The sequence below is a fragment of the Corvus hawaiiensis genome, chromosome 2 (assembly GCF_020740725.1).
Source record: "Corvus hawaiiensis isolate bCorHaw1 chromosome 2, bCorHaw1.pri.cur, whole genome shotgun sequence".
In the NCBI taxonomy this organism is placed as follows: Eukaryota; Metazoa; Chordata; class Aves; order Passeriformes; family Corvidae; genus Corvus; species Corvus hawaiiensis.
Window position 1 is genome coordinate 7,939,278 of NC_063214.1, and position 10,093 is coordinate 7,949,370.

General features: G+C 37.0%; 1 long non-coding RNA gene across 1 annotated transcript; it reads right to left on the reverse strand.

Moving 5' to 3' along the window:
• Positions 1 to 982: 982 nt before the first annotated feature.
• Positions 983 to 6,909, reverse strand: LOC125321741. Its single transcript, XR_007201664.1, has 3 exons — positions 6,755 to 6,909; positions 2,057 to 3,190; positions 983 to 1,240 (listed from the first exon to the last, which is right to left on the reverse strand). It is a non-coding gene; the product is annotated as an uncharacterized LOC125321741 (long non-coding RNA).
• Positions 6,910 to 10,093: the final 3,184 nt, after the last annotated feature.

Consider the following 10,093-nt stretch of genomic DNA (forward strand, 5'->3'; position numbering starts at 1 on the left):
GTCCATTTAGAAAGAGAAGTCTCTTCTTGCTCATGCTATGAACACATTATCACAATGAGACAGCCACCCACTTCCAAATATTGTTCAGTCCATTTAGGAAGAGGAGTCTCTCTGCCTGCGTGTGAGTCCTTTCCCCCGACTTGCAGCTTTTCCCGCAACTGCTTTCGAGGGTCCACTCTTGAAGTTTTTTGGGGTACAATTTTAAGGTTGAGCCGTTCAGAAACAAAAACAGAGGTCCTTCTCCTTCCCTGGGAGCAAAGGGTCTTCATCATCTTCATCTTTAGGACTATCTCTGGGAGCATCTCTAGGAACTGAGGTTTCTCCTTTCCCGTTTGGAGCAAAAGTCCTCATCTGGTTCATCTCTAGGGACTGAGGTTTTCTCCTTTCCCGTTTGGAGCAAAAGTCCTCATCTGGTTCATCTCTCCCTGTCCAAACTTCTCATGAAATTACAGCTGCGTCAGCATCTGCCTATCTCAGCGCAGGTGCTTTTGCTCACGAGTTGAACACTCCACCCCCCAGATCTTCATGAAATTACAACGGGATACTCTGATATATCATAGCTTCACAACAGAATTTCAGCTTTAAGCATCTCCTCTCTCTCCCCTCAGGTTTTCAGCTCTTCACAGCAATAAAAGGGTTAATCTCACCTCGGCCTTGCAGCTTTGCAGCTGGAATGTTGAATTTTTCTCATCGCAGTGGAGAGGGGGGAGAGCCGAGCTGCTCCGGCTGCCCACGGCAAGGCAGTGGGGGGGGTTCCACGGCTGGAACAGGTCCATGGCTCCAGGATGGCCGTGGCCCGGCCCGGCCTGGCCCAAGCAGGGCCTGGCCGGGCCCGCTGGCCCCCACACGGGGCCCGCAGCCACCTGTCCCAGCGCCGGAAACGAGAGAGGGCTTGGGGGGGAGTTTGTCTGTTCTTAAGTGTGGATCACAGAGGCGGTCACAACTTTAAGTGGCTTAGAGAATTGTCCATATTCAAACTGGCCAGCTGATAGGTTCTATCAGTTCCCAGAGGAAACTGTAAGCACCCCTCAGCAAGGACATCCCTTCCGGGACTATGCTGGCTAACCTATGACAGAAGTGCACCCTTCGTTTTTAAACATTAGGAAAACACCATAAAGCGTGTGTATGTAGATCTTGATTACTCCAGAAGTAAACCAGGAGAACAGCACAGCCGTCCTACACAGCCCTCCTATTAACCAGGCAAAGATGATTTTATTAATTATCCAGGTGTTAATTAAGTCTAGGAAAAATGAATATGTATATTAAGCAATGTACATCTCACCTAGTGTCAACTCACAAAACTTGAAATGAACTGTGCTGCACTGTTGGAATCCAGTGTAAATTTAATATTTTATTCTGCCCAATGTCCTAAGAAGTAATCAGCAAAAGAACACATTCTTCAGAAAGTAATAACAGTAATTCAGTGCCATATAAAAATTAATAGTTCCCCTCCATTTCATTCTTTCAAATTTTTTCAAATTGCTTTCTCTTAACTATTGTCTGGTTCTTTTCCATTTTCAATAATTTTATCTACTTCTCTACTTCAGTTGCAAAACTTCATAGGACTGATCTGTTCTTTCATTTTTCCTAAGAGAGGACATTTGGAATCTTATTCCATCTCTGGTGGCACTACAATGTGTTGAGTCATGTTCTTCCCCCACAGAAACACACACAAAGATTTTCAGGTTCATCTTGCTGTTGCCTTGGTTAACATGCCAGAGAATAGTTGAAACCTTGCTTAATTCAAACATTTCAATAAAATTAATAAAAAATAATCAAAGTAGCTATAGTAACAAACAAACAACAAACAACAACAAAAAAAAAAAACCAAAACAAAACAAAAATAAAAAACCCCCACCACTCAAACACAACCAGTAATGCCCAAAACACATGCATCTCACACATGGCATGGTTGTTTCCTACAGCCACACCTGAGAATTCCTGCTCACAGTTGCATGGTGCACCTTCCTGAGAGCTACCTGAGAAGGGCTCAGATCACTGATAAGGAGGACACTGGGTGTATCACAGTCCAAATCATGTACAGCATGTACCTTACCTTATCCCAGGGTCCAGCCATAAGGACAAGGCTCCAGTGCTTCCTCACAGGAGATCATAATTCTTTTCTGCACAGCAGCTGAACCTACAGACAGTTGTTCCTCTGTGATCTTTTGAGGATCTTTCTAGTGAAGAGTAAATTCTCTTTTTCATGCTGTTTTTCTGTCACCAATTCCCTGGTTTGAACAAAACATTTTTTTCAATTATTTAATCCAATCATTTCCTGTTGCTGGTTATTTCCTGCTGTTATTCTTGAGCACTAGTCTCCAGGCAGGGTTGTTTATCTCTTCATCTTGCTTTTGGGTCAGTAGCATCATTAATGTCCAGACAATTCCCCTCCTTGCACTCATCATGCTCTGATCAGTGTAAGTTCCTATTTCTTTTAGTCAGTAGCCTTAAAATCCTTTCGAAATTTTGCTTATTCGCTTTAGTGTTTTCCACATATTACAATGTAAATGGAGTGATATCTTCATTCCTGCTTGTTGACATTTGGGTAGCTCTTTTTGCCATTATAGATCTTTCCTGCTCAGGAAAGGGCAGCGTACATAGAATAACCTTTAAAGACTCTTCTTGTCAGTGTACGGGGATGTGGTGTATTTTTATTTTTTTTTTTTTAATTATTATTATTAGTTTCTTTTTTTCCAGGAGCTTTCAAAACTTGGTTGGGCTTATGAAATCAGGCTGAATTCTAAGTTGAGAGTTCTAGTCATGTTCCTCAGTTTGCTGTAGCTGATGCTTGAACTGTCAGGCCTGCAATATGAAATGCCAATACTTCTTTGAAATCATACTTTACTATAATTATTATTTCATTCAGCTCACAGCAGTGTTGGGAAGACTTCATGCTTCTTCTGAACAATACCTTTCATGTTCAACCTTTAGCAGAGTGGCTGCATGTGAAGTAAGAACATGTTTGAATTAGCTGTCTGAACTCATACACCCTTCTCTTTCTGAAAGACCTATGTTTTCCCATTTCTGGATTCAGATTCCTGCCAGGACAGCTGGAAGAAGTTGTTTGTTTTTGTTGTTTTTTGGGTTTTTGTTTGGTTTTTTTTTTAAGTAACTGTACAATTTATTTCAGTCTTCCAGAAAATGAAAACTAGCTTTAAATGCCTCAAATTTCTCAAGTGCCATTTCCCTGGGAGGAAAAAAAAGGAAAAAAACCTGTAAACAAACCAACAAAAAAAAAATTTAAAAAACCCAATGAACAAACAAGGGAAAAAAAAGCGAAACAAACAGAAATGGAAACAAACCCCACAGCAAGACAAAGCATTACTTGGCTAGGAATTCTGGGCAGGAAAGGAAGGGAATGTTTCTCCAGTGGTTACTCTTGAAAATATTGTATTGAATTTAAAAGGGGTAAAGAATGGTATTTTCAGAAGAACTTTTAAAGATCTAGGATTTTACCTTTGTTTTCAAAAGTTACAAAATCTTTTATCACTACCTTGCTGAAGACCAGTGAGACTTAACTGAATCTGTTCATCAAGCCTGGGATCTGAGTGAGACACAAGTCATCCAAGACACAGAGGTGGTCAATTCTTATTGCTTTCTCTTCAATTTAAGCATCTAAACATCCTTTGGTGCCGTGATCATTTCTGAAACCAAGCAACTACCAAGTTTCTTTTGTAGAGTAGTCCAAATGTGGTGGGAATAAAATGGAGTGGAATAACGTAAGTTCCATATAAATGGAATAATACACTTGTTTCATATTACTTCCATCATAATATCCTAAAAGACAACAAATTTTATCTTGTTATTTATGCACATGGAAAGGTTCTTTTACACTATATGGTGATCTAAAAGGAGCTTTCCATTAACTAAGATTTGCTAAATCTTTCTTCATTAGATGGAAGGTTTGAAGAGCTAATTAGTATACAATTTATAGTTTGTTTGTTGATTGAGAGTTTTTTAGTATTTTGCATAAAGCAAAAGGAAGAAGTGTGGTCTGATAATTTAACTCAAAAGTTACATATAGTAGGGGAGAATAGCCTTGAAAATTGTCCCTTCCTCCCTTCCTTCAGTCAACTTCTGCATATCCTCTTCCAACGTACAGCTTGTTTTGTAAAATATAAACTATTATCAAAGGAGAAAAAATAAACCAGCATAAAAAAATTTACAGCTTTAAAAAAAGTTAGGTTTCTTGTGTGATGGTAATCTGCTGGAATGCCCAAAGCCATTAACAACAGGGAAGCAGTCTCTGATTTACTGGTTTCTCTCCTAAGAGAGAAAAAATTCAGCTTGCTTTAACTGTAGCTTTAACTCTAGCATCTGACAGAAAATACGGAATTTGTGTATGCTGTGTATTTGTGGTATAGTTAGGTACACCATGAAATGGAAATCAGCAGATATGTGGAAAATGGAAAAAGACTTTTTAAAAGCTTACTCTGATAACACCTTCTGACAGGAATGTGCAAATGGTAGTAGGACTTCTTTTTATGCTAACAGGAAGTGGTTTTCAGGTTGTGTCAGATAATAAAAAATAAAGGCAAAAGTAATCCTTTATTCAGTGTATTTTTAATACTTTATTGTCCTGGTAAGGAGAATATTCTTTAAAATAAAAGGCAACACACATTTTCAAAAATATGCTGTTGATTAAAGAACATTAGTCCAACAATAGGATACATAGTCTGTGAATGTAAATCAGAGACATTACATGAAATGATGTGTCAATGCATTCAGAGATCAGACATAGCATAAAAAGGGCCAGGATCTATGAAGCTCTTCTCACCTGGACGGTGAGGGGGGAAAAATGGTCTCATTTGATCCAGAATTTTGGGTGGAGAGAGTTTGACAAGAGCAGTTAAGGAGTTTAAATAATCAAGAAAAATATGGTTTTAATTGAAGCTGAAGTGAGGGGGTTACTGAATAATATGTGGATCTCAAACCTCTATGTCTTGCCCATATTTTGTGATGTAAATCCAACTTTTGGACAAAAATAATACTACTTCTTTTTTTTCTTTCACTCCTATCCTCTTGGAAGATAAAAGTGAAACAATTTTCCCTTTTTAACTTGAGGGCTTCTTTTAAGGCCTCATTTCTAGATTTATTTTTTTAAGTAAATATCTGGAAATGCTTGTTTGGACAATATTGGAATAAAAGATGACAATAAATCAAATCTGACTCAATTTTTTGGTAATGTTCAACCTGTTTTCAAGAAATGTTTTCTCTTCGTGAGCAATGTGATTTTGATCACAGGGTGTTAGGGAAATAGGAAAGAATGGCATTTCAAATACCAAAAAGTCATTCAGTTCAAAATATTTGGGTTCTTTAGTGAAACCTCCTGTTGCATCAGGAAGTATTGCTATGTATTTTTTACAGCATGTATCTTCAGCTGACAACGCAGTTTCAATTTTAATTAATATAAGAATCTACTAATTTGGTTTTTGTGGTGTAGGATAGTTTGTTGTTTTGGTTTGTTTTAGGGGATGGGCAGATTTTGTCCTCAAAATTCTCCTGCTCCAAATGTGTATTTATAAAGGGCAGCCACTGTGTCCTCCCTAAGACAATTCTATGTTCTGTAAGAAAATTTCTGGGCCATTAGATACCTGACTTGTTCTTTCCAACTGCAAGGTTTTCAGTTTCTTATTAAGGATTCTCTCTGAGGAGTGGTACTTTCTGTTCACAGGAGACAGATTGAATCCCCCAGGGCCAACTGTAACTTCAGTGTTTGGGGCTATGCTACAGCTTGTTTCCCTCACTGCAGCATTTCCTGTTCTTGGCAATGCCCAGCAGGATTTACACCCTCAAATGATTTCCAAAACATCTAACATGGTTTATATTGACCCTTTAGTATTTCACACCCTGAGCTTGACAAAGGGGATTCCCAAACATGAAGAAGTTGATTGACTGGCTTTTTTTTTCTTACAAACAAACAAACAAAAAAATCTCAGTTTTTTTTTTGCTTGGTGGCTTTCCCAACTTTACTTAGTGGTAAAATACTATTACATGTCTGGTTAAAACCACATATTATAATCCAGATGGAAAAAACTAATTAATTTAACATTTCACTGACTACTCTCTCCTGTATTTATTCATGTTGTACAGGCCAAGTTCCACAGCTAAGTGAAAAAAGTGGAATCAGCTGAATTTCCTACATGAAGAGTACAGCAGGAAAAAAAAAGAAAAGGTGAAGGATCATGTTTAGTTTACACTAATTTTTTCTAAGAGAGAAAATCAATTATTTCTTTTATAACTGAGCACCCTGAGGAACAGAAAATATAGTGATTAGATGCCCCCTCTTTTGTTTCTTTTAAATTTTATCATCTCTTGGTTATTAAATTGATCTTTTTTTTTTTTTTCCCTGAAGTGCTATATGATATAGTGCAACTTATCAATGTGTAACAGCAGAAATCTTCTGAATATGCAAGCTGATAATGCTCTGCAACTTTCTTTATAGCTCTTGGTCTATTTACAAAGTATATTACAGAAGTTTTGAGTTTGGAATACTCCCTTTAACAAGTTCTTTTATAGCCCAGGTTCTTATTATCTCTTAACATTCTGTGCAACATCACTTGTTTTTGGCAAGATGATTTCATCACCATTTTTACTCATCTAAAAAGATTTCACAGCCTTCCTCTCTGTTTTGGTTTGTTGTATTCACTATAATCTCTAGTTTAATGCATTGTTTTAGCAGGATCTTCTCTTGAGATGTCAGTGAATTGAAAACAAACAAGCAAAAAACCCAACAAAAAAACAGAAGTACCTTTTCAGTTGGAAGACACAACAAAAGCACAAGTAGCCAGTCAAGCTATCCTGAATTGAAGGTTTCACATAAAAAAAATCTGGATGCTGACTTGGACTGTAAATAAAGACAAAATATAACTTTACCTCTATGTCAGGGAACACCTGAAAATACATAAGCAGAAAACCACTGAGTCACTACTCAGGAGTTTTCAAGGGGCTTTTTGGGAAAAGGAGGATGGTAGTTTTTGAGGTTTGGTTTGGTTTTGGAGGGGAAGGTGGGTGAAAAATCAAGGTCAAGAAGATGTGAAGCCATCACACGATTAATTTAAATATTAAAAACACTAATTCCCTTTCTGATTCTTATGAATAAAGATTTTGGCAATGCTCAATCTCCAAGAATATGCCAGTAAGAAAATATTTGGGAAAACAGCCACTATATACAGTAAAGTCTAAGTTAACAGCAAAATAATATGAGGTTGAGGTGTACTACTATAGGACTATAGCAGTGGTCTCCAAACATTTTTGATCATATACCCCTATCAGTAAAATATTTATAAACACACACCCTGGGTTGCATCTATATATATATCTCATATATCATATATACGCATTTTTAGTTATTTATATATTATACATGTATCTAATAGCAATAATTATGTATATTATAAACAACACAAAAATAGAAATTTAAAAGAGATGAGGTAAAGATTAATGAAATATTAATAATAATTTTATTAACGGGAAAAAAACTTTAATTGGAAAAATATTTAATAATCAGTATTGTAAACAATATGGTTTAATATGCTTAATTATTTTTTGAATTCTGGTTTAACATCTTACTAGAGCAATTTGAAGCTCTGTTTCTAAATTTTGATACTTGCTTTTTAATGACTGTCATAGCTCAAAAACACATAGATGCATCATTTTTCTGTGCTTGCTAAATAATGACACTCGTTTTTCAATCCCATTCACCAATTATTCGAGATTGTTATAGAATTTCAGCTAGTAAATTTTCATCCACCCCAACGTGATTCATGTTTTCTTGCAATTTAATTGAAAGGTACTACATTTCTATATTTTTAACAAATGGCTCCAAAACCCATTGAAACTTTCTCTTTGAGAAACTTTAAACACTTTAGAAAATTCTGTTTCCAAGTTTTTTTATGTATATAGATATGAGAATTTTTATAAGTGACACATTCTTTTAAAAGTGACACTTTTATAAGTGACACATTAGCAATAAAATCCCTTAACAATGAAATTATTTCCAAAACTCACTTGTCAAAACGCTCTCTCTATAGCATGAGGTTCTTTGGAAAAACAGTTACTTTTTCACTCATTGTTAAGACATCACCTTTACCTTGAAGGGATGAATTAAGTCTGTTTATTTTTTCTGAAAATATCTGCTATGTAGCAGCCTGCTGCCAACCACTCGTCAACACAGAAAAGGTCAGCAAATATGGAACACTTGTCCTTTTGAAGAAGAAAAGTGCTTAACTTATCTTAAATTTTGACAACTCTTTTAAGCATTTTGACATGAGATACCCAGGAAGCCATTGTGTGGTACAAAAGATTTTCATGGTCACTCCCCATCTCAATACAAACATTACAAATGGAAATATTGTAAAGATTGCACTATTTAAATCTCTTTATAAAACTCACCACGCCGGTGACATACCGTAGAACTTTGTGCACTTCTGGCTGCTGTTTGTGTGCTGCAGCAGTTTCTCTATAAATGATGCAGTGAATGAATTCCATGAGTGGTGCTCTCTCTGGAACTTTACTCTGGGAACCCTTTTTTATTCTGGTAAAAGCAGCCATTCCATCAGTGGTTTCACTTGCAAAGTTTTTCCATAAAACATTATTTTTTGTTAAAGAAGTCACTGTTGAGAGCATCTTTTCTCCAGTACGTCCTTCCTTTAGTGGCTCACAAAGCAGTGGCTCTTAATGTATTTCATTATTGAAACAGAACCTAGCAAGTACCATAAACTCAGATGTGTTAGAAACACATGCACTTTCAGCCAATTGTTTAGAAAACCTATTTAAAAATTCAGCAATATTTTTTATCATATTTCACCAGTACCTGCTGGAAAAAAGGAATGCTTTTTAGTTTGTCTCCATATTGTTTTCTGCATATTCCAGCCATTCCCACCATGGCAGATTTTTGTCTTTTGCTCTTAAGAAGAAACCTTAGAAGAGGCCTCTGAACATTTATTATTAAGTTTAGGGAAGTACGGGGTTAAATATCACATGAGTTTAGACTTTGTTAATTACATCTGGTTAGATTGTCATAATTCTTACCTTATAAAATGACTGAGAAAAGTGTAGGAGAAACGTCACCTCTGCCATTTTCTTGCTGTTTGCTTGTCATCGCATTAGCATTATTTTCATTTTGAGAAATGTGTCCATTTTGTGAGAGTTGGTTTAGTTAAAGCAAGATAATACAATCTGTAAATGTGCTTAAACAAGGACATGTGAGCTGCAACATGTCCCAGTATGCTGAGAGTGAGTGAACAACCAAGGGCACCATTGTTAATTAACATTTTCCCTAGCTCAAGCTCTAAATTGGAAAGTATATTGGATCCTGCAGTGACAGAAAAAGGGCGAAGTGTTTTTGGTATTGTCAAGCCCAAACATTCAGAAGGCACAGAAGCAGTGTCAGAATATCAGACTTAAAAGTAGCAATAAGCAGCTTACCTCTACTTTTTTCTTTTGCCTCTGGTTTTGGGCTGCACGACTGACCTTGAATCATGTATTTCCAAACATGCTTCTGTGACTATGGGAATTAGAAGCATTTATTTTTATTTATATATATATATATATATATATATGTGTGTGTGTGTATATATACATATATATATATGCACATAGACAGAGGGAAGGGAAGCATTCAGAAAAGAACCTGTTTCAGGGACTTGAGGCTTTTAAGAAAATCAGACACCATGAGACTCATAATAAAATCTTGATAGTTGTTGAGACTGTGTTCTGTTTTTTACATGTGAGAGCATAAAGAGGTTTTTTTTTTCCCTTCACGTGGAATCTGAGAAGATCCCTAATGGATCATGTCTAATGTAGTTATTTATATTCTGAACTTGCTGTGAGCTGTGGTTCTGACAGCCCCCGTGCCTGTGCAGAATCCCAGGAGTGGTTTCCCTCTGAAAGAGGAGATGTGAGTGTGACTCTGCCTGCCCCATGCCCTGGCTTTCTGTGGTGGTAGCCTGTGGCCAGCCCGCAGGCAGCACGCAAGTGGGGTGTCTGCAAGTGCCTCATGGCATATTAAGCTGCCCTGTGGCACAGAACTCTGCTGGGTGCACAGGACACCACAGGCTCTGCAAAGCTCTCTCCAGTTGTGCCCGAG